At 41.6% G+C, this 23992-nt stretch overlaps 1 protein-coding gene across 14 annotated transcripts in view; it reads right to left on the minus strand.

Annotated features, from left to right (window-relative positions):
• ST3GAL6 (ST3 beta-galactoside alpha-2,3-sialyltransferase 6) overlaps window positions 1-23992 on the minus strand; it is an 80174-nt gene that overhangs the window by 31467 nt on the left and 24715 nt on the right. For 3 of the 14 annotated variants that reach the window (XM_064721480.1, XM_064721449.1, XM_064721397.1), the window contains exons 1-3: window positions 11565-11703; window positions 11282-11462; window positions 2122-2273 (exon numbers count right to left, since the gene is read on the minus strand). The gene's annotated coding sequence lies outside the window, so the exon portion shown is untranslated. Of the gene's footprint in view, window positions 1-356; window positions 452-2121; window positions 2274-10092; window positions 10108-10447; window positions 10521-11281; window positions 11463-11564; window positions 11704-11797; window positions 11947-23992 lie in introns of those variants that run through there. The other 11 variants (XM_064721433.1, XM_064721426.1, XM_064721487.1 and 8 more) reach the window with 9 other exon arrangements.

Consider the following 23992-nt stretch of genomic DNA (forward strand, 5'->3'; position numbering starts at 1 on the left):
GCAGCCACAGAGATGCCATACAGTACACAAACAATTATTTGGGGTTTGGTCAGAAGCTAACCTGTGCACACAAAGTCAAATGCAAGTATGAGCTGAGCACAAATAGCTCTGCTTCCTTAACTCCCAAAGCTTTAACCAAACATTAAAAAAATCCAGCACTAACTATATCTTAAAGAAAAAATATGAAACCCACACATACAAAGTCAGTAATACAACCTTAGCTGACAGATTTTTTCCTAGCCCTCTTACGTTCTCCCAGATTAACCTTTAAAGCTTTAGCCAACCTAAGCTAGGTTGCTAATTATATTTCACACATCATAGGTGTCTGCATAATAAAGAACAAAGAAACAGAGTACTATAAATCCAGGCAGGTCTTCTGCAAGCTGTGGTGACAACACTGCTCCTTCCCAGTCTGTTTCCCCTTTTCTTTCAGCTCTTTTTCCAGAAGGAACTGAAATATAAACAACCATGAAACATGTTCTGAGGGGTCAGAGTTCAGGTCATTGTTTTCTCATACTTTGACTTACAAAACTCAAAGGTTTCAGTCAACTTGAGTTGCTCTTCCTCCAAGGAACAGAGCATCATGACTGAGTTGTTTTGCTTCTTCACCTCCTTTCAAAAAGGCCAAGACTACAGAAATACTACATAATGAAAAAAAACCAAAAAATTGAAAATTGAAAAAAATAGACAATTATTAATAGAAAGATATGTAACCCAGTACTAAATCAGTTACTCATTCACACCACGGCTTTGTCCACAAGTGCTTGCAGAGTTAGAGGATTGAGGTCAAACCAGCAATCCTTCTTAGGTTTCCCAGAGAGAAAAAAATGGAAAAAATAAGATAAATGGCTGGGAAAAGGTAAATTAGTCAGGTTTCAAAACAGTTCAGTTACAAACCCTATCCAGCACATCATTTTTTCCTCCAGGAACTATGATCAATCTAAGCAAAGAAAGGCCCAACCAGAAAATTTGATCTGTATTTATTTTATGTGCACATTCACTACAGCATTAAGTTCACCTTAAAACAAGCCACACTTTGTCTTCTAACAATGCCTAGCATATCTAAAACATCCTGGCTGATTTGAAGCTAGTGATTTAACCTCAGCTCTCACTAAAATGGCTGGAATTATAAAACTAAATCTACCAGTCAGTTAGGGGGAAGCAAAGAATAAATCTCAACACCAGGTTAAAATAAATCCCCCTCAAAAAAAAATCCAAGGAAACGAAACACACAAAGAACCACAACACCAAAGCCCACTCACAAGCAAAATCAGGGTTCTCAAAGGCATGGAAAAACCATGGTGGGGTTTTTGTTGCCTTTTTTTCCTCAATTGATAATAGAGGGCTAATTTACTAGCTTCACTGCCAGCACTTGAAAAATTAAATGTCCCCCCACCTACACTGCCAATAAATCCCAAGTAGATCAGACTATTTTCTTACTTCACTGTAACAGTATCAATTCTGATCTGTACCGGTGTCAGAATCTGCCCCTAAATAGAACCAGGTACTTTTTGTATGACTAGTTTTTCACAGTAACATTGACAAACCCCAACCGTAATAAATTACAAATGCACTAGGACTGCCATCATTAGATGGCACAGGTTTTACTGTAATTTTTATTGTCCATATGTCCCCACACTTTAAAAAGGAACACGTTACATTAAGCAGATTTCTATGGATGAAGAAGCTAAAAAAATAGGTGAGAACATGCATACAAAACTGAACAGTTAAATTTTCATTTAAATAACATGCCAAACATGTCTGTAGTCAGAGCCCCAAACACAATACATTTCTTCATTTCTATTGTGTTGCTCCCGATCTTGCCTCAACTACCAAAGAAAAATTAAAAAATCCCCAATACCACCACCACCCCAAAAAATGCCCCAAAACCAATGACCCAAAAAAAGCCCCAAACCAATGACCAAAAAAATCCCCTAAATCCCCAGCTGTTTGTGATGCAATTTGCCCCAGTAGCAAATTCTGCAAGTCAATCTGCTGCAAGGCATCTGTGCAGAAGAGAGCTCTGGGATTCTCAGGAATGCAGCAAAACAAGTAAGTGAAAAGTGTAAAGCTAAATTAATTCAAGAAGGGAGGAAAATGGAGACAAGTGGTAGAACTTACCCAACACTACTACAAAATCTTGGAAGCTTCTCACAAGCAGGGATCCTGCCAGCACAGGAGAAATCTGCAGTACACCAGCAGTTTGAGCAGCTTCTCTGATAACGTTAAACCCTCACAATTCCCAGGGCTCTCAATGAATGCGCTGACTTTGCCTTTGGATGAAAATCAGAACACAAAACTTCAGTGCTAACTACCATCAGAAAACTAACCCAAAACTGACAGTGCCACACTGGAAAAACTTGAATATTGTAAACATTAAGACTTTTCACAAGCCTTCTTTATACACAGCTTTGTTTTCTTAGTACTGAAGCTCAAATACAGTATTTACAATAACAACAAAACCACCCATAAGAAAAGCTCTAATGAGCTACTTTGTAATCAAGAGAATGCTCTGTGGACGTAAAATATTTTGGAACTCACAAAAAAAGCCATACAGTTTGCATCAGAGCCTGTATCTGATCCCCTAAATGCTTTTAGTACTTTGTTTTGTTTTTTAAATGTGACAGAAAAACTACCACATAGAATATTCAAACAGCGCATATCCTGACAACTAAGAGCTACAAGATACACAGCATTGTAGAAAAATGTAGGCCTGTACAACATTAACACTGTGTAAAGTCCTGGCATCTTCTCTGAATGGAAAAGGTTACCAGTGAGTCTACATGCATTAAAAAAAATTGTTTGTATGGCAGTGAGCTTCCCAAGTGGAAAAGAGATGAAGGTGTATCTAAGTTTAGCATTTAGAGTATCATTCATCGTGTTTCATTAAACAAAGCTGAAATCAAATTCATAACAAAGAACAAATGCGCAGACTACAGAGTGTAAACCCAGAACTGGAATTTTTCACAGGACAACTGTTAGTTGCTGTAACAGAATTCAGCTCCTTGCAGAAAATTTTCACAGGTTCATTTAGGTACTTCTGTGTATTCAGAGCAATAAAGTGATGTACAGCAATCTGTACTGCAGTGCAAACTTTTAGTGGGTATCCATCTTACAGTGCAGCTCATAGCCCCGAATTATGCACTTCAGTTTTCTTACCTATGCAAGGAAAGCTAATTATATCTGATAGTAATCTTCAACTGCCATCTGCCTGAGAGGAAAGCTGCCTACATTAGTCACTACAGCATGCTAGGAAAGCTTATATGCTTTTCTCAGAGCTACACACAGACACCCATTTACAAGACTTTCAGACCTCAATCCTCACTGAAGGTTAAACACAACCCCTTTCCTCCCCAACACTGACATACTGCTTGCTTTTTCACTTTTTTTTTATTAATTGAAAAGGACAGTCATGCCTAAAACTTAGGGGAGTTAAAGGTGCCTGTCACCCCACCCATGCACCCTCCCTGCCAGCCTCACATCCCTCCTGCTGGGGGCTGCTAAAATTCCTAGAAGCCCAGATGAGAGCAAGGAGGTACAAGGGCAGTCAGGCAGGAAAGTGAGAGCAGGCTGAAGACACACAGCGTGGTCTCTGCTACAGCAGTGGGTTCACATAGTACCTTCTGCATATCACAGCTCCCTCTGCCAGTTTGTTTTGCTCCTTTACAATCCAGGTCTGGTTTGTTGTAGGTGAAACAGAGCATTTGATTTTTCTGCTCAATTCTGTTTCACCAGACCTTAAATGCTACAGTAAAATGAAGAGGAGTTTCTTCAGCACCAGAGTATCTTTAAACAGATTAACTATCCTTCTCTACCTGATCTTTTCTGAGCACTGGATATGCTCAGGGCTGCATGAGAGTGTCTCCTCTGATGACAAGAGAGTAAGAGTCCAATAAGAGAGGGCTCACGCCCCTGTGAGATCACAGCAGGGCAATTTGTGGCACAGATCTGCTCTCCCATAACCAAACTGGCCCATGCTGTACCAGTGATAAAACAAAAGTCTAATATTTCCTTCAGCATAAAACTTGAAGTCCTCTAGAGCAATATACACTGCACCTGCTGTGCTGCCTACTGACATCTTTTCTTGCTACCCTGACCGCACCAAATGCAGCTCAGCCTCCAGCACCACCATGTCCTATCAGATTGCTATCCATGCCACAGAAGACGCAGAACTCCATTAGAGCACGAAATGCCATACAGTAAAAGGCTTTTTGTTCTGTTCTACTGCATGTGTTCTCAGCATGAAACTAGATTTATGCAACCATACTGTTTGTGTGCATGCATGCCCTTCTCTTTCCTTCCCTGAAGAACTTTTTAACTCCTTTGGCTGATTTCAGTCAAATGCGAGAGATCAGGAACTTAGTGTATTTGAGACCTCCTCAAGTTTTGCAAAAATAAACACTAGGCTGAGTAGAACAAAAAAACTCTATAAATTCATTTCTCATTAAGTATCAGAAAGTACATACAACATAAAGACATCAAAAATATGGTTTCATTTTATCTTGTCACAATCTGTGTGGTACAGGTATCACAAGAGCATCTAGCCACTGAGGAAGAAAAAAGTGCTCTAATTTTGAAATGGCTTGCACAAACATGTAAGTGTCCAAATTTCTCAAAAGAGCTGTATGAAGTTCAACAGCTTAGATACCCTTTTCAACCACTTAACAGGTAGTGTTAGCCAATTTCCATCACCCAGTTTCAAAAAAGTCACTTCAACACTAACCAACACTTATTTATTATAAGTAATGTTCTCTGTGAAAACTGAAGAATGAGATATTCTATTTCACTTTACATTTCTTTCTGCAAAGCTCGGAACAACAGTTTCTATTTAGGTTAGAAATCTTACATATAAAATCTACCTTAGCTGGAGGCTAAGCCATCTAAGAACCAATGTCCCAAGTTAAAAACAAATTATAGTGTGCTGTTAGTGCACAAGAATGAAAATAACTATTCCATTCAATTTGTTTCAATGAAAATGAATTAACAGTATTTCCTTAATATGTACTGCAAGAAAAGGCAGTCACTCTTGAGAAATTGTACTAACGGTATGTACACTAACCAGCATTTTAATCACCTGGCTACTGAAAACCCAGTTTTCAGATACCTGGCCTGTGCTCCACAGCACAAAGCGAGCAATGAAAGCACAAGAAACACTCTGCTATGTCAGTGTCCATCCAGCCCAGTTCTGTCTCCAGCACTGACAGCAGGAGATGATTACTTAAAAGCAGTATTTCATGGCCGTTTTGGGTTTCATTCCCATTGTGCACCCATACCTCCACATCTCAACTTTCTGAGAATGGAAAATTAAAACTGCCATGGGTGGCTGTAAAACTAGGAGGTAGTGAAGGGGGCTCATAGAGCACTCCAGCTTCTAATATGAGACAAGTATCACCCTGACTTATTAAATATGGCAAAGCTAGCCATAGTTTTAACAGTTTCCTGCAAGGGAAAATTAAAACAAACAACAACAACAAAAACCAGGCTTTTTCCAGATACAAAATGAGAAGGCAGTAACTTGTCTACACAAGGGGCACAATCAAGACTAGCTACCACATGCCAGCAAGCCTTGTGCACATTCAGCAATCTGGACAAATCCTAACTTGTTCCCATGCTTCATCAAGTGGATTTAATATTACGTCTTCATTTAATCTTGTGCAAATGTGTTCAAACAAACCTTACAGCCTATTCTCACATGTACACCACCCTCTCCTTGTCTCAGTCCCACACATCAACTCCAGATTACCCCAAGCACTGCAGAGATAGAAATGTTTCCAGGGTGCTCAGATGCAGCACTGGTGGATGATACCAGGTTGGCTGGTTCTGTAACTTAGAACCAGGAAATACCTGTCTTAACTGGCAAATGATGAACAAGGTTTCATTCACCAACAGCTCCTTGCCAGCAAACATATTCCTGTCTCTTCACTGCAGTGAGAAAAACCCACAGGATCTTCCCTTGCATTGTTGCTTGGATGCCACTGCTCTGAAACAGGTCAAGTCCCCCCACATGTCATCCTGCAGGCAAAAAACTGTCAGCACAACCCACCTTCAAAAATTACCTGCCCAGGAGGGAGTTACGTTAACTTACAACTACGTGAGGAAAAAAAAAAAGAAAAAAATATTATGGCAAAAACACAACTTCAATTTCTTTATTACTCTGAAAAAGGGACTTCCCCCGCATCCCACATGTGATGCAATTTGTATTTTATAAACACACACATACATTCCATATTGACTATTAAATGGCCACCACATTTCCTCTGCCCACCTCTGCTAAGACCCAGGGTAAAGCTTATGCCCCTCACACCATTCTCATTTCACTGCTGGCCTCAGGATTCCATCAAGCAGGGAAAACAAGCAGTGTCTGGATACCTCTGCAATGCACATGTCAGTCTGTAGATCCAGTCCAACAAAGAACTTTTCTAAGCTCTGCAGTAGATCCCTATTTTAGTGTTTCTAACCTGCACTCACAACAAGGGATAAAACTATTCTTTTAAAAGTGAGTTGCAGAGTCTGTGCAAATCTAAGAACTGCTAGCCACACACCTCACAAATAAAGTTTCCTACTGGCTAGTGGCCCAAAAGAAAGCAATACTGCAGCTCAGGAAATGGAAACTTACACTATAAATTAAGAGATATTAAGAGTTTCAGTGATTAACAGAGACCATAATTTCACTCGTGCCTGCTCTTAAAACCAGTTCCTAGATTATTCCATTCTAGCCTTCCTAACAGAATGGGAGATCAACTGGCTCTGTAGGCTTTCCAGCCTTCCCTTCAAAGTCAGGGCAAGTGGAAGGTATTCCATTTTTTTACCTTACTCTGCCTGGCTCTCCTTTTACACTAGAATGTAAAAAAAGCCCTGGCACACCATACTCCAGTTTTACTGCTGCTGTTAGGGCTGGGAGCAGAGGTAACTGAACAGTTCCACACAAGTTTAGGTTATTATCCAGGGACACTCACAATTCTCTTACTCTGTGACAGTGCTTCAAAGGGTCTTCCTCACAGGATACCAAGGCGTCATTTTTGCCTTCAAGGCCAAAGAACAACCAAGCTTGGAACACTGAAGAGCCAATCCAGCTGAGCAAAATAAACTTTAAAAGGACATGGTATTTCAGAATGACAAGTACAGAACACAGCAAGAACTACTGCTGCAGGGTGTTTTACCACATTCTGCACCTGAATTTTTTCAACCCATTTTTCAAAAGGTAGTAACACTGCATGCAACCCACACATTCCCTGCTTTTGCTTCACAGCCCATGCTAGCTAATACTGCCCATCATTTTTCAACCTCTCTGCACAAATACCACTACTGGTATTGGTATCAGGGATTAATACACTAAACTGCAAAGTGAGAGCTGCTGAAAAGAGACTTATAAAGAAAACAACAGCATGCACATCCTGTTTTCTTCTAGATCTCGGTATACATCAAATCTAGAAAAGATGAAGTTGCAGGCTCTTCTGGAAGGACAGTAAAAGAAAAATTTAAGCTTCAGAAAATTCACACAACAATAATATGTTCAAGTAGCTTTATTTGTATTTCCCTTGAAGACTGGGAATAAGTATACAAGCAACCATACATAACACTGCAAAAGCAGAAGAACTGGATTAAAGGGGAAGTTTAGGGGGCAGTTTACTCTCTACACAGCTTCTGGTATTTTGAGAAAACTGACAGTAGAAAATAGACACTCTGAAAAAGGAAAAATTCTGTACATTCAGTTATCCCATAAATTAGTTAATTAGTATTACTATACTGTAGCTTATCTATAAAGCCAGAGAAATTGATGAATGAGTTATTCAAATGAAAGACAAATTACATGTCATAAGCTTGAAAAACCAAACTCCTCCTCAAAACATAGGGCACACTTCAATTGATTTAGTTGAAACAGTGCAAACATCTGTAGGGAAAGTTCTCTGTAAAAAAAGGTACTTCAAGAAGTCTTGAGCCAATTCCTAAAATGCATTTAACTAGGGAACCAAGGCAGAGTACCTCACATCATACATGAAGCAAAACCAACCTTTTATGCTCTTAAGTAAAATAACCTTAAATGTTAATTTACAAAGACAAACCTAGATCCTGTCTACAGCTAGCAAACTATACTGTGCAGAAACAAAAAAAAAAAAACAAAACAAAACGAAAAAAAAACCAAAAAAAACCCCAAAAACAAAAACACAAAACCAAGAGCCTTTTCTCAAAAGCCCTTTTAAGTCAGTGGTGTAGACAACCTCATTGAGAATTATGGTGGTCTCAAAAGTTTTATGTTCAAATGATCCATCTGACTGCATCCTCTTCCAGGCCAGTGTATTTGAATCAACATACAGAAGCATATGAAACAAGACCAAGAAGAAAACCACAAATCAGCCAAAGCAGGTTTCTGTTAAATTTTCCAAACCTGCTTTGGGGAGACAAACCAAACTTTTACCAAGAGACAACAATCACAGCATGCTCAGAAACCAACAGAGAACAAGCCTGAGACAGAAGTGCTGCTAATAGCACAAATAGGCTATCACAACAGCTTCTATCCAAAAATTAACATCTAAGGAAGAAAGCAATCATCTAAAATCTTCTAAAGCTGCCTCTGCTTGTTAGCTATCACAGTCATCACAGTCTTGAGAATAAGCATCTCACGCACTTCCCGCTGCAAAGGAGATCTGTCACCACTTCACCTGCCGTGTATTTCCCTCTTCAGTCAGGCAACTCCCCTGCCTAACTGCTAAAACCATTAACAGCACACATAGTACATATCAACATAATGTCTTGTCCAACACCTTGCTCTAGTCAAAACCCCTGTAACTCAAGTATCTCCCAACCTCTTCATAACTTAGGACTCGGGTACTGGTGATCTTTCTATCAGCTTTCAGGTTCTAGTGTCTCAACTGAACACTCTGCAACTGCTCCCATGGGCACATCCGCAACTAGCAACTGCTTCCAGAGAAAATTTTTTCCTCCTACCTTTGAACAGGGAGGGATAAGGACACTGGGCGACTCATGAGCCTCGGGGGATGATTCATATATCCCACAAGCATGAGAAGTCTGCTAAAGCCAATATGACCTTCAAGGAGACCTGAGACTAAGACACCTTTAATTCTGTTGCCTTAATAACAGCCATAAGCCTAAAATGTAACTTAATGAACTGTATCAGTTCAGCAGAGACAGATGAGGTAAAGGAGCAGGTACTGCATCAGATTGTGGAAAAAAAGGTAAGCAAATTTATTTAAGTAAAATAGAAACCAGAGCTACAGCTGGGGAAGCCCTACATGTGAAAGGAGAGTTATTTTACTTTCGCAGTATCACTTCTGAGACCTAGTCAGACAAGCATACTGCGTGTTGATGGGCAGGAAACCCTGCTCAATGCACATTTCCTTTTCCTTCAACACCTCTCTGGATTTAGTTCCTTCAGCTTAGGAATGACCATGTAGTACCACGGCACTCCCCAGAAAAATATTTTATATATACCTTTTCTTTGTAACATGTTCATATTTTTTTATCTATAACATTTTCGCACAGTTCAGTTAAATTACCAGATTAAAGTAAGTAATCTTATCCCATCACTAAATTCAATCTTAATAGTTCTGCAATCACACTATGTGAGAATAGCTCAGTAAAACACGGATGAAGAAAGAGAAAAAAAATGAAGAAAACTAGATAGAAAGTTTCAAGTCGGTAACAACGCAACAGGCACAAATCTCAGACCAGCCGCTCATCTCCCAGGAAATTTTGAGAAAGGGCAGCAGGACTCATCTCACCACTTGCTCTAACTCAAACTGAAACACCACCGCCGCTGTCAAATAATACTACAAGTAGTTTAAAAAAAAAAAAATTAAAAAAGGCAGCGGACGTTAAACTTCCAGGGTTTGTTTCTTTCCTCAAATGCAAATAATGGATTTGCATAGCTTAGGGCAGACTCTACTCACAGAGCCATTGTTCCTTCCCCGAGGCCTTCGGGATTTCCAAGGAGCAGCTCCCTTTCGGTACCCTCGCTAGAAGCAATCTTTTATCCGAACCTGCCTGACCGGCAGCCATGGCAAAACGGTCGGGGATTACCCAACCCAAGCAATTCAAGAGAAGCCACGAAATCTCCCGTCCAATTTTACTTACGGGTCGCCGTCAGCTCCGCCGGGAGGCTCCCCCTGCGTGGGGCTATTCCGCCTGCATGAGCTCACCGTTCCCCAGCCCTGCTCTGCCCACCTCGCAGCACCGGGCCCCGCTGCCCCTTATCGCACTATCCATCCCCCCCTTCCCGCACTCGCCTCCCGCCGGCGCGCCCGCCGCCACTCACTGCCCGCGGGGGACCCCGCGGCGGCTCCGCCCGCCGCCCCGGCCTGCCAGCGGAGCTACTCAGGGAGGCTGGGGGAAGGCGGGCGGCTCCCCCGCCCCGAGCCCACCAGGAGCAGCCGGGGAAAGTCGGGCAGCCCCTTCCTTCCGTCAGGGGTCCCCACCCGGAGCCGCCTACCTGTGTGCGAAGGCGCACAGCTGCCCGCCGGACCCTCCCGCGCTCCCCGCTGCTCGAGGTGGCGACACCCGGCCCCGCATGCGGACCCGGGCAGCGCCTCAGCCCGGCCTGTGCCCCGCTCCCCGGCGCCGGCCGCCCGCCTGCGGCATCAGGCGCATCCAAGAGCCGCCGGGAAAGCGGGGGGTGGCGGCACTTCGGTTTCTGCTGGGCTGACCCCCCCGGGAACCGGCTCCGGGCTACACTGCCGTGTTAAGATTTTCTTTCCCGTGAAGTTCCCAGGAATCTCTGGGAAAGGTCTGGGACGTCTCATCTCACCAGCTCTCAAAACCGATTAAAATTGTGTTCTCTTCAAAGGAGGCTTGTAGAGGCAGGCTCCATCCCTCTAGAAATTCAGTTTAATTCCTTGAGTGCTTTCACCGAGGAACACGGTGATGTATTGAAAGAGCTACCTCTGCCTTTGAATACGCGGTAATTTACACTGAATAACAATGTTTTTGGCATCTGCTGCCATCAGCATTAACCTGAAGGAAATTTTAAAATTAGAAGCATGCATACAAACTCTACACGACGTTAAAGCTGGAAGCTTTCCCGTCTGGAATGACGCAAGATCATGGGACAGTTAAGGCTGGAAAAGACCCTCGAGATCCATCGTGTCCGACCGTGGAGCGTGTCCCGACAACCGTCACGTGTCCAGCGCCAGAGACACCGGCAAACTCGGGAACAAGCACTCCCAGGGCACCCAATCCTATGGGTTCAGGTACCGTCCACGAGATCTACTCAGCCCGTGCAAGGGTTTACAGAGCTATACTAGATAAACCAGGGGTGCTCACTTACCGGTTGTTAACAGAGCAGCTTATTTTATCTTTAAATCATCCCAGAGAAGAGGACAGAACTCATCGCTTCTGCTTAAGGCCGCCCAGGCTCTTGCTGCAGCCTCTAGTAGGTCTAGCCCGTTTCCCGCATGGTGGTGCTTACGACGGGATTCAAGAGGAGGGCTTGTTCAGCTGAGCCCCATCTGCAAGAGAAAACGTAGAAGGAAGCACGTTGTGTATTTACACAGAAACGTTGGTTAGCTCCAGCCTGCTGAAATTCCTCTTCCATTTATACCAAAGCCCACCAGGGGAAGGAGATACGTGAAGACAGATGAAGCAGTGCAACGCCTTCCCGTTAGCAGTGTCTGTCGTAAGAAAGACCGACTTCTCTACGGAGCCGCAGACACTACTCTTCTTCCTTCTCCTCCCCCTCCTCGGGCCGGCGATAGGAGCCCCTCCCCCGCCCCGACAGTCCGAGAGGGGGTGGGATATTCGCAAAGCGGGGGGCAGCGAACCACCCCCAGCCTCCCGGAATTACCATCTGGTAAGAAACTAATCGTCATCGTGTGTATGTCGAGGGGCGTTGGGATCGTGCAGGGGCAAGATTCTCCCTCCCCAAGTTTTGCCTCCTGCCATGAAACCCTAGGGGAAGCCGGCAGGGGAAGAACTACCCCCTGAGGAGCTGCTGCCAGGAGCAAAATGAAGCCCCACCCAACGGAGGCGGGAGTCACTGGGCGCCTGGAAAATCTCTCCGTACTTCAGCGCCCAAGCGTTTGGGGCTGGACCTTACTATTTCGAAAGAAAGTTATTAAACAATTCTGCCTATGATAAAAAGGATGAAAAAATGAATTTGTTTGGAATCCTGTGCTGCATCAATGCTGTGTTTTGTCCAGAGGAGTGTACATGCTGGAAGAAATCTGAAGGATTGTTAATAATTTAATTGCCCTCTCCTGTTTCTATCTTTATGATCCTGACTGCTTCCAATCTGAAATTTTTCTAAATTATGCTAGAGTGAGCTCACAGTATGTTTTTAGTATTGTCCCAGAACAAGATGCTTCCTTAACTGGAAATGCAGCTTCTGCTTTTGATGGCTGTCACTGGGAATGACCAGAGGTGGATTCTGTTCTCAGCAGTTTTCTACAGCCTATGTGTACACATAATAAAAATAACAGATTGAAGGCTGGGAAATTTTGTCTCTTCTTCAGGGACTGTTCTAGTCTTTAGCTTGCCGAGATAATTTTCAATGTATTCTGGGCGGGGAATCAAAGTTCAGACCTCTGTAATTTGTCTTCCCTTGAGCTGAAAATACCTTAGTACTTTTCGCCCTCTCCCAAGAGGCTCCTCAGGTCTTCACCCTTCACACCCTGCCCTTTGCAAAATCAAGCTTCTTCCAAGTATATAGCTAAATTGTATGCCTTCTAAAGTTACTTTATTTAACTGTGCTATATCTTTTCCCATTAGCTATCAGCTCTTCAGTCCTTGCCCTTCAATTCACCTAGACGTCATAGTCACACAACTGATTTTAAAAAAATCATTAAGGTTGTACAACAAATGACTCAGAATTAGGATATATTAGAAGACTGATTTTGTGACTTCATATCATTCCCCCTGCTCATATGTTTCAGGACATTCTTAAATTATGTTGTCCAGTATTGTTTTGTTCTGGCCTTGCTTTATTTTGCAAGGCCTTGTCTTTGTTTATGATACAGGATGGACTTTCAGGATGTACCAGATTTTTGCAGAACAAGATGTTGGGACTATTCACCACAGGGGAGTGTAGGAAACTTTGAGGAAATGGATGGTATTCCTGCCTCTGTTCCAGACAGGATGTGTGTGCTGCAGCTGCAACTTTTGTGAATGGGTTCATGGGCATGAGCTTATTTCACACTGGCTAAGGTGGGGTATCAGTACCAGTCCCACAGGGATCTCTGGGCAGGCTGAAGGGCACAGGAAGAAGAACATAAAGACGCTGTGGGCAGGACTGAGCCACGGCTCAGAAGCAGTACAGATTACTGGTGCACCTCTGAAGCAAGCTAGATACATGCAATGTTCATTCCTGTGGTGGTGCCATGTGGCATCTTAGAAGTCATTTGATTTTACAGCTGACTGCAATTTACTCAATCTTGCACGAAGCATCTTACTCTCGGAAGAGCTGGGTGTTCAAAATTGCAGCCCAAAGTCCACAGCAGATACAGTTCACTCACAGTTTTATTCCCTTCCATTAAAGGCAGTGTGTGTAAGAAATACAAATAATTCTCTCTAAGGTAGCTGAATACACCTTTATCTGGAATAAACTGTGCTATATTTGTCAAGTAATGTAATAATCTAACTTGCAGTGATGTAATTTCACTTCGGTTTCTTCTGGCAATTGTAGCTGTCCCACAGAGCAATAGAATGAAAGCTGGTGTTTGTTGTCATCTAAATATATTGAGCTAAATTCAAGGATTCAAATGGCAATTTGAATAATTAATATAGTGCAGGAAAAGTTTAGTTCCTAGATGTTTTCCAAATAATCTGTACAAGCAAGAATTTAGTAACTAATCTGCAACCCCATTAATTTTTGGGCACAAAGTACAAGGAAAATACAAAGAATCACTGGGATATAGTCTATTGCAAACAAATTATTTGACAACAATAAGATTTTTTCAAAATTGTTTTGAAATGGCTGACTACCAGGAAGTCAAATGAATATGCCTGAAAACAAATGCAATGCATATGACCAAAAAGTCAACGGATTTGCTCTTTCAGTTGAAAATCAACACTCCTGAGACACAAATCTCTCCCCAAACCAAAGATAAAACCCCATAAACCTTTAAAGATAAAGCAATAACTAAAATAAATCTGAATAAAATGTAGTCATATTTTAGTTCCAGGAGAAACCACGTACTTCCTGAGTCATTACTAAACTAAGAAAATGTTGTTGCCTCTATCCCAGCTTGCAAATCAGAGAAAAATTAAGGGGAAAATTACAGGAAATGGAAGGGAAAACTGTTGAACGTGGGAAAATAAAAATTAAAGAGAAGAAGGAATAAAGAGAATGGAAAGTTGCAGCATCACAAAAGTGATTTCCCTGTCAATCCAATAAGATGACTAATCAAGCTGCCTGTAGGCAATGCACCATATCTATCATACACATCTGGTCTTAGAACTAAAATGCAACAGAACTGTCACCCTTGATAATTACTTTGGGAGATCACACATTTATAGAAATACAGATTGTCACAACATCCTTGTGGGTCCCTTCCAATTCAGAATATTCTGGGATCCCTTCTCCACCCATCTTCTGGCTTTACTGCCTACCATCACAGTCTGATCCTAATCTTTATGTCAGGCCATGAGAACTGCCCTGAGTCCCACGCATGCCCAAATCTCTCCTACTGAGCTCCAAAACCTGTCTCAGCACTACTCTGTTCTATACAGGTTCTCAGTTCCCTTGCCTAGGTGCTCGGGCCTGCCCCAGGTGCTCTTCACTGTACTTACAGCTCCAGTCGAGGTAAGCACCAGCCCTTACATAGCTTGAGTCATCAATCTGTGGTTGCATGATTTTTCTTCCACAGACACTTTGCCAGGAGACAACTTGCTGAAGCCTGTCCCACGAGCTTTAAAAAATCTGGTTAGTGGTTATAGCATATCATCAGAGCCCACAGTGTTTGTCATGAGCTCATAGTGTACAACTCCCACCTGGTTTGAGGTCACTTTTTCAAGACCTGATCAACCAAAGAACTGCTGAGACAACCAAAGAACCAAAGTCATGGCTGTGACTGCTTTCTCAGTCCCCAGGGTCTGCCTTTGCTGGGAGTTGCAGAGGGCTTTCCCCTGCCCCGGGCTGTGCAGTGCTCCTCTACTCAATCTGAGAGACAGGACACCAGCAAACAAAACATGATGGCAGGAAATGTCATGGAGGTAACCCAGGTAGGCTGAGACAGCCTCCCTTTATTTTTACCCCAGTAAAATGCAATCTGGGGTGGTAAGCACATTAGGAAGTGCTATTTGCAAACCAAAGTGAAGCCTTTAATGCATGTATTTATGCATGAGCATCTACAAAACCATAAAGAAATACATTATCTAATAGGCACTAGGCATTCTTGTACTTCATTAGGCATATACAGAGGAACAAATAGGTCAAAGCACACCTACTTGAAGAGCATTGCAAACAAAACAGTGGAAAAGAAAAGGGAAAATGGTTTGAAAAATTACAGAAAATATGTCCTGTGCACCTTGTGGTTTTCACCAGGTCAAGAGCAACATTAAACCTCAGGTGTCACTGCACCAATTGTTCTCTTGTTTCCATTTAATTACAGTGTCATATGGAATTCAAGTTCTCTGCTTGTTGCTTAATCCTCCCAATGGATGTCTGTATACTGACTCCAACTCTATGTGTGTCTGTGGATAACCCAAACTGAAGCTTCATGGCGCCGAAAGCAGCAAAGCAGGCAAGAGCTGCTGCTTCCTCCCCTGGCAGGAGACAAACCTCTCAAGATCCAGTTCTCCTACCCATCTGCCTGGGACACAGCAGTCTCCTCCCTGTAGCTTGCAGGCATGCAGTGGACTTCTGTTCCCAGAGAATGTCAGCTGTGGCATCTGGCACAAGGGAAATCTGGGAAAAGGAGAGAGATGGAGGGGTGCATGGGAGAGTTAAGCAGTTGAGGGGGGCAGCTGGGCTGTGGGAGACTCTTACATGCAGTCTGCTGCTAGGTCACAGCCCCAGTGCCCAATACAGGGGGGCACCGAGCTCAGAGAGAACAAGAAGTCCTTGATCCTGTGGCTCTGGGTCCCTACCCACTTGGCCTTTGTGCTCAGATGACTGACATAAGCTGCTTCTGGAAGATGAATCCTCGCCCTTTTATGATAGCTCTGTCAGTCCTACAGTATCATGCCAGGACGCACTCTCCTTGTCTCCTTTCCAAGGAGAGGCCTGCATGTAAGATGCCTTTGCCATTTAAAGCTCAGCTTAATGCCCAGTTTCTTTCTCTGTGCATTTTATGAAAATGTTTCCCTGTTTTTCCTGCTGGCTCCACCAGCCTCTGTTTCTGTCCTTCAGACCCCCAATGTTTTGTCCTGTGTCCTGCTGGCTTCATCTGTACAGCCAAGTCATTATTACAAGTGCTCAGGCAGCTACTGCAGCTCTCAGATATCTAGCCTTTCCCCTTCAAATTTTTGGCCCACTTCTTCAGCCAGTGTTAACTGGCCTGCATTTCTTTACTGGTTTGCTGCCAAAGATCTAGGAACAGGTGCACAGTTTTTCTGGCAGGTACTCTTCAGGCTGGTCTTTACTTGAAAATATGATGTAGCAAGTCAGTACACAAAACAGGGCTGTAAAAGCAATACAAATAGCTATGATTAGATTCCAGGGAGGAGAGCGAGAAGTTAAGTGAGTCTCTGTAAGTCAGAAATGTTATGACAAACTGCTAGAAGCCTTGTGAACAGCATGCTAATTTCGTGTTTCTTACTTTTAAGACTTTTGCATGTTTTTTACTTTTAGGACTTCAAAAAGTCCTAAAAGTCTTGGATATAGGCAAATCATGGGAAAATTTCAAATGCATTTCTTTCCATGACTGACTTCCCCACTTACAACTCCTGCCGGGTAATGCCCATGGCTAGTGAGCAAATGGTCACTTGCCACAGTTTGGAAGAATCAGTAGGAACCCACATAAAATTGGGCTGGTGACACAGGAGAAAGAATCCTCCCTTCATGGCACTCCAAGCTGAAGAGAGCAATCCTATGACAGAAAATGCTGCCTTAGTCTCTGTAACTTGGGAGAACAATAGCTCACGGATCAGACTTTTCTTTTTCACTGCTCTGCTCTCGTTCCAAATGGAAGCTAGACCTGACCCATGTGGATATGATCAATAGCCAATATCCAAACCATGTGCAATCTTAGTACAATACTCCTTCTATTTCAATGTTTAGCCATTTCATCCATGAAAGTGGAAAACATCAACTGATCCTTGCAATTTATTAAAAGCCATCTGTCAGTTAACTCACCATCATTTAATTAATCATAAAATTCCCCATTGTATGGAAACACTTCCAGCAGCCCAAGCTACCTGCTCACAGCCTCTGTTTTTTTGAGGAGTGGTTGTTTTTGATTTGGACGCATCATTGAAACCTGGCCTTTTTTGTCTGCAGCTAAAATATAATCAAAAAAAGTTCTGTCACTGAAATGTTATTATAGAAACACTACTGGGAATTGTGCCATGGCCGATTTTAACTTCCCCGATACTATTTGGGAAAACAAATGCTTCTAATAATAAACTTGGGCCCAGCTAGCCATGTGATAGCTGCCAGATTCCTTCTCAGTAGTCACTGAGACAAAAACAGACAACCTCAAATTAGTAAGTAATGAAGACACTAAAAAAGAACTGGTCATAGAAAACTGCGTTGGGCTGAGTACTCAGCAACCGCTTCCATTTCCATGGACAGAATAACAAACACAAGCAAAGAGCAAACTGTCAAATTAAGGAAACTCACTGGCAAATTCACCTTGACTGAGGAGCTGGAATACTTAACTGTGGAGGGAGATTGGAATAGGTTTAGATCAAAGATACAAAAACTCCCAAAGTATATATTCCCAGCAAGAAAAAGTCTTATTGGGAAACACTTTAGACCTGAATAAAAGGGGGGAAAACCACTTCAGAAAGGTTCTTAGGAGTCAGAAAAAGTAAACAATACTGGTCAACAAAGATAGCTTTAGAGTAGAGATACATAGGATTAAGGCCAGTTTTGTCAAAAGTCAAATGAGCTGGAACATGCAAAGATGATTGAAGTAAACAATAAAAAAATCTTCAACCACTCACAGAAAAGGAGAACACGCCTTAGACAGCATTTCCCTAGAAGAGCCAGGAAAGCAGTAATGCAAGTATACAGAATCTCTGTGGTGCTTCCCCCAGAACGCAGTGTATGATTTGTGCTCTCACACTTGAGAAGAAAGCAGTTCAGGAGAAAATACAGAGAAGTGTTACACTGAGCATGAACAGTCTGTCTTGTGAGAGCAGCTAAACAAGAATGGCAGGAGAACAAAGGGATACAAACTGACTGTGAATTCAGTGAATTCCTTGCCATAGCAGAAACCTGCGGACTTGTTGGTACCCTTGCCATGCTTTCTGCCCCTCTGACTGTAGCACATTATCCTTTGGTTCTTGGGCCTTTTCCTACAACCCTCAAGTTTGTTGTAAAGCACTTGAAAAGATCCTTGGCACAACATAAATTGGTGGAATGTGAAGAAAATGTTTTATGGACATTTTTGAACAACAAACTTACTGTGCAAAGTTGCATGGCTGTGCCTCAAAGGGTGGGGTTCATCCAATAAAACTGGCATCATTTGAAGACAAATGCATTTCACCTTTCTCCTCCTTCAGGGAAGGGCTTAGTCAGAATACTTACAAATACACACAAGAAAGAGAGCTCTTTGTAACCAGAGAGTGCTTGTAGTAACCCAGCTGACAAAAAGCTGCAATCTCACACCTTCTCTTACAGAAATATAACCAAAATTAGGCAGCTTTCAGTTACATTACACCCTCTCTGGCACAGCAGATGTTTGCATCATTACTTGTGCTTTTGAGCTGGTTGTTGAATTTGGTATGACCATGTGGAAGTATCTTATCTCCAGCAAGTACAAGTGAAGCCCACCTGTCATTGCAATGGAAGTAGTGAAAACCAGGCACTGGCCCTCTATTATTCACAGCTAAAAACAGAATCCACCTCATTGCCTGTTTTAACAAGTTTTTTTTTTCTTCTTCTGAAGATTCTTTTTGAGTTTCTTTAATTTCTTTTCTTCTCTCTTTTAGTAATTGGGAAGCTCAGTTTTCTTTTAACTTTCTTATGAATCGGCTCCCAACCAGAGCAGATTCTTGCCCCAAAGGCATATAGGAAGAAGGAAAAGACAATTACAGAATTAAGTTACCTGTGACAAAGAGTTTCACTTTGCCAGTTTATGAAGTTGTCCCATGAGCTAGACCAACTTGGGTAGCACAGTATTTGGGATGGTCAGAAGTCTCTATTTAAATCAACTCTAATGTACATATGTGATAGTTATTTCAAAATAATTCCACCTAAATAAACACCTGTGTCAAGAATTTCCCATTACCGTGCTTGGTAGGAGCTGCCAGGAATTAGCCTTGTACCCCCACAACAAAAAAAGACAACTTTGCTGGAGTGTTGCCAGTAAGATTTGCTTAAATATTTACTTAGAGCTGAATTGATAAACCAAGAATGCTTTATAAAGTGAACATCTACCTTTAGGTGACAGAAAGTTTGATCCAAAGTCAACAGTAAAGTCCACATCCCACAAGTAGATATGTTCTTGTAACTCTCATTATGTTGAAGAGTCATGACCATAAACATGAGAATTACTCCACTACTATTGTGCCACTGTTGCTGGCAAGACATCACAATCAGTGATTTATAACAGAGCATTACAGAGATAATGATAGAGAAATTTGAGAGCAGAATCTGAATCATTGATGCTGCAAGTCAAAAGGTGCACTTTATTGGAGAGAAGGGTCCTGTGACTTTTGCAGAAGAGTCAAGTAGCACAGGATGCCAACAGTTGCAGAAGTTACCACCTCAGAAGCAGGGGTGGTCTTTCCAGAAGTCATACCAAGGATTAAAGACTTATTTTCAGAAGGAAGAGGACTTGTAAGATTTTATCTTGTCAGGCTGAGCTTTTTTGCCTTTACTCTTTCCTGTGTTTCCAGTTTTCTACTCCAATAGGCTTTTCTTCTTGTTTATCCAGTATTTATTCACTGCATGTGAACAGTGTTTCAGCATGGTAGGTAACACAGCCTACTTTCTGAACAGGTTTTCTTCCATCTAAAATGCCTGCAAAATGGATGATTACTAAAATACACCAAATTAACTATCACTTATTACTAGAACTTGCCTGATTATTTTAGCTTATCTTAAGATTTATCAAAATGTCTGTCACTGTTAAGAAGCTTCTGGAAAGTGAATACAAATGAATGATGTCATGTGCCATTCTAAGTGGAAACTTTTTGCTTTTTACAAACAAAAAAAGTGATTTGTTTAGCCTCTTCAAAACAATGCTCAGACATGTCTTGAACCAAGACAGCAAACTGCTCCCACATAAATGTTGACATACATCTTGATTTTTCAGGTCTTCAAGACCAGTAGGCAAAGACAGAGGAAGAAGACAAGGCTGTTTGGAGGAAAAGAAGAAGAGTGACTTAAGAAACCCCAAAATTGTTGAAAAAGGATTGGTTTGGTTTTTCTGAAACTCCACAATTTTATTTTTCAACAAACATTACCTGCTTTTTGGCAGTAACTTCTATTTATGTCCAGGGTATCTGGAAAAAGAGGTTTTGGGCCAACACTGCAGTGCAGTTCAGACATATCATGATTCAGATCAGTCTTCAGTTGCTGCAATCAGTGTGTCCTGTGGACAACTGTCAGCTTACTGAGAGCATTTCAGAGCTTAGGAATAAGAAGATCCAGACAAGCTGTAGCTGAAAAACTGCGGAAGGGGATCTGTTTAGTTTTAAACTGGTACAGATGTGATGTCACTGTGAGATACCAAGAGGCAGAAATTCCGTGAGAAAATTCATATTAGCTGCATCTGACTCTGCATCCAGTCACTGCTGCCAGTGTTCCCTAGGATGTTCAGCTACTGTTATGCAGACTGCTTGCTTCCCCTCATCTACTGTTGTAGTTGCTAGCGATCTTTTAACAATTACATTTTAAATCAAAGTCAAGGGACACCTGCCCCTTGGCATCCTGCTTGAACTCCCATTAATTTACTCATTAGAGTATTTAATCATTGTAAGTTCAACAGACAGACTTTGGGGAGTACTCCCAGTGTCTTGGCATGCAGTCAGCCTCTTTAGCAGATTTTGTTTTCTTTCAAAGTCAGGAATATTAGGAGCCCAGCAGATTCTGGCAGCTTTCAAGGGAAGGAGTGTCCAGGATTTTCAGATTCCTTGTGCCCAGTAGTCTAAAAAGGAAAAATTTCAGGTGCTCCCCTCCCTTTCCTGCCATTCCACTGCATGGGCTGAAAGGGAAGGAACAAACAAATCCCAGCTTCTATGGCAAACCGAGAGGCTTTTGAAATTAGAAGACCCCATTTTCTTAATCTTCCCCAGTCCTAATTTTTTTGAAATCAGCAAGCCAACATTTTTCACATTGCTATTCTTTGGAGAGCTTAGCAATTATCTTTCAATGCAGTCTGGAATGAAAAACAGAAATGTCGATTTTCAAAGTCATCTCTGATGGGAATTGTGTTTCTCTTCCTGCCTCTGGTTTGGGAAGCATCAGAATTGTGTCTTTGGAAAGATAGGCAGGCAAATACAAGTCTGAAGAAGAGGTAATTATTAACTGTCTGCAGATGTTGCAGTGACAAGTTTGAAGAGGAAAGGCTTCTTCTTAATTTAAAATTTGATTTAAAAAATATGCATCTCCAAAAACATTTCCCACAGAAATAGAAGCTATTTAAAGGAAAAAAAAATAATGTTTTTTTCTCAAACTACAGTGAGAAAAATCCCATGAGGAGATTTGCAAAACTACTGAGATTTGCAAAACCTCTGGCACAGCCAGTTTTTTTTTTTTTACTTCAGCACTTTTTTAGGGCTCAGTTTTATTGAGAATGTTGAAGATTCAATGTTTGGCTGTTGAGCTGATTAGACTGAGCAAAACCAGCTTTTCCTAAACAACAGGAGGAAAAAAAATGTAGAACAACAACCAACCCATACCTTTGACTGGGAAAGAATTTCTTAAATCCAACACTATAATCTGGAATTCAACAGAAGTGCAATCAGATGAATTACTCTACTAGCATCTTTAAGATAAAGTGTATCTACAGTCCTCAGGCAACAATAAGACAGCTAAGCTGATTTAAATACTGAGCAAACAAACAAATGCAGGTTTGACCATACTGGTATTGGTCTAAAACAATTCTGCTCCCATGCATGTGTTAAAATTCTATATTATGAACTTTAAGAAACCTTTTCTTTTCTTGCAAAGCAAAAAAAATGAAGGATGAAAGATGTCCCACTTTGGAGTATGCAAACACTCATTTGATCAGTGTGTTTGATAGTTATCCGTGCAGAAAAGGAACAGACATTGCAATTACCAATGTAAAGAGAAATAAACCATCATTGGACTTTTCTTCCCCACCCAGTTTAGAAAGCAATTCTTATTGCTCTTACTTTCAGCTAAAAAAGCTGTTTTTTTGACAAAATTGGTACAGGTTTCTATGCAGGTTTCACCTATGCAGGATGGTGAGGCTCACACTTACTTGGGTTGATGAGTGTGCTTTATCAGTTGTGGGGATAAAATAGTTATGATACAACAGTGTTAAAATGACAAAACAAACCCCGAACTTATTCATACATACAATACATTTTTTCTACTATTTATTTATATGCCAGGAAGCTCAGCTGCATCTAATGGTTTGTGTTGCTGCATGTTTTGTTACAAAACACAGTATGGTCAAATGTCAATTACAAACCTGCCAAAAATTTATTATATTAACAGCAAAAGACCCAAACCTAATTATCAGAAGTAAGAGCAGTTTTAGACTAATGAAGTATGTTTGGTAAGTTTGTCTGTTTGTCCTGTTCTTCTGTTGCTTACAAGAAAATCTTGAGTCTGTAAATTTGCTAACTTGTAATTACTTGCAGTAATTACTCGTGATTAATCGCAGCAATTTTGTAGGAAAACTTACAGGTGAATTTCCAGCATCTTGATTCAAAATTAATTTTAGTTGGCTTATACGAATGTAATCACTAAGAAAAATACTAACAACAAACCCCCAAAACACCAGCAGAAGCAGGCTCAGTATTTTGTTAGAGTTTTGCTCAAAAATGGACCTTGACTGCTTAGAATACTGTAACATTTGCAAAGTTCAGTTGGGATAGTATGAGGAATGTTTTGTGGTATGCAGGTAGGCATGGGTATGGCTGGAGTGGAGAGGTGCCAAGTCCTAATAGGGAGTCCACCAGTGAAACTTGGAAATGGCAAAGGGCGTGACTCAGATTTTCAAGAGATGCCAAACATTTGTTGAAAAGCATTGCTAGGGTGATCTACCAAGTGTTTATCACACTCCCTAAAGTCCTGAGAAGGTAATCACTAAAATACACTGTTAATGTAATTAGCTCCAAAACCAGTCCAAGTTTTCTGTGTTTGAGTAACTCAATGAGAGTGAAGTTGAACTAATGATCCCTACAAATGAAAACACCTTCAGAAAACAAGTGCAGTCCAGTCTGTGCCACTTGATCCAGCTGGCTGCTAATACCAACAGTAAGAGCCCATAAACACCATCTCCAAAACACCAGCAGCTTTTTCAGTGCTTCTTGTCAGGTGTCCCCACACTCACCTCAAGAAAGAAGGAACTGCAAGGAACTGAAAAGAAAAAATTAAAAAAGAAAGGCAGATAGTTTGTTTCTCTCTTGTAGCCTTGGTGCACTGGTTGGCCAACGCAGCGTCACAACCGAAGTATTTCTGTTTGAGCTTGGATCTCCCAGGAATGTCCACAGCAGGTGGCTGATCAACTCTAGAGAATAACAAAGGTTTAAAGGAAGTAATGGAAGCAAAACTTAAGAGTCCTGGGTATTAACATTCACCCATGGAGCAGAAGTTCTGAAGATTTCTATCCAGGAAGTGGCCACCTTTAAGAAAGAGTTATCTAGAAAAGCTTTAAGCTCTTCTTGATCTGTCTCATCTATTGGATAATGCTTTAGCTCTCTGTAATAAAACCACAAGACACAATCATGGGACATA

This window comes from Zonotrichia leucophrys, chromosome 1 (genome assembly GCF_028769735.1).
Source record: "Zonotrichia leucophrys gambelii isolate GWCS_2022_RI chromosome 1, RI_Zleu_2.0, whole genome shotgun sequence".
NCBI classification, from domain to species: domain Eukaryota; kingdom Metazoa; phylum Chordata; class Aves; order Passeriformes; family Passerellidae; genus Zonotrichia; species Zonotrichia leucophrys.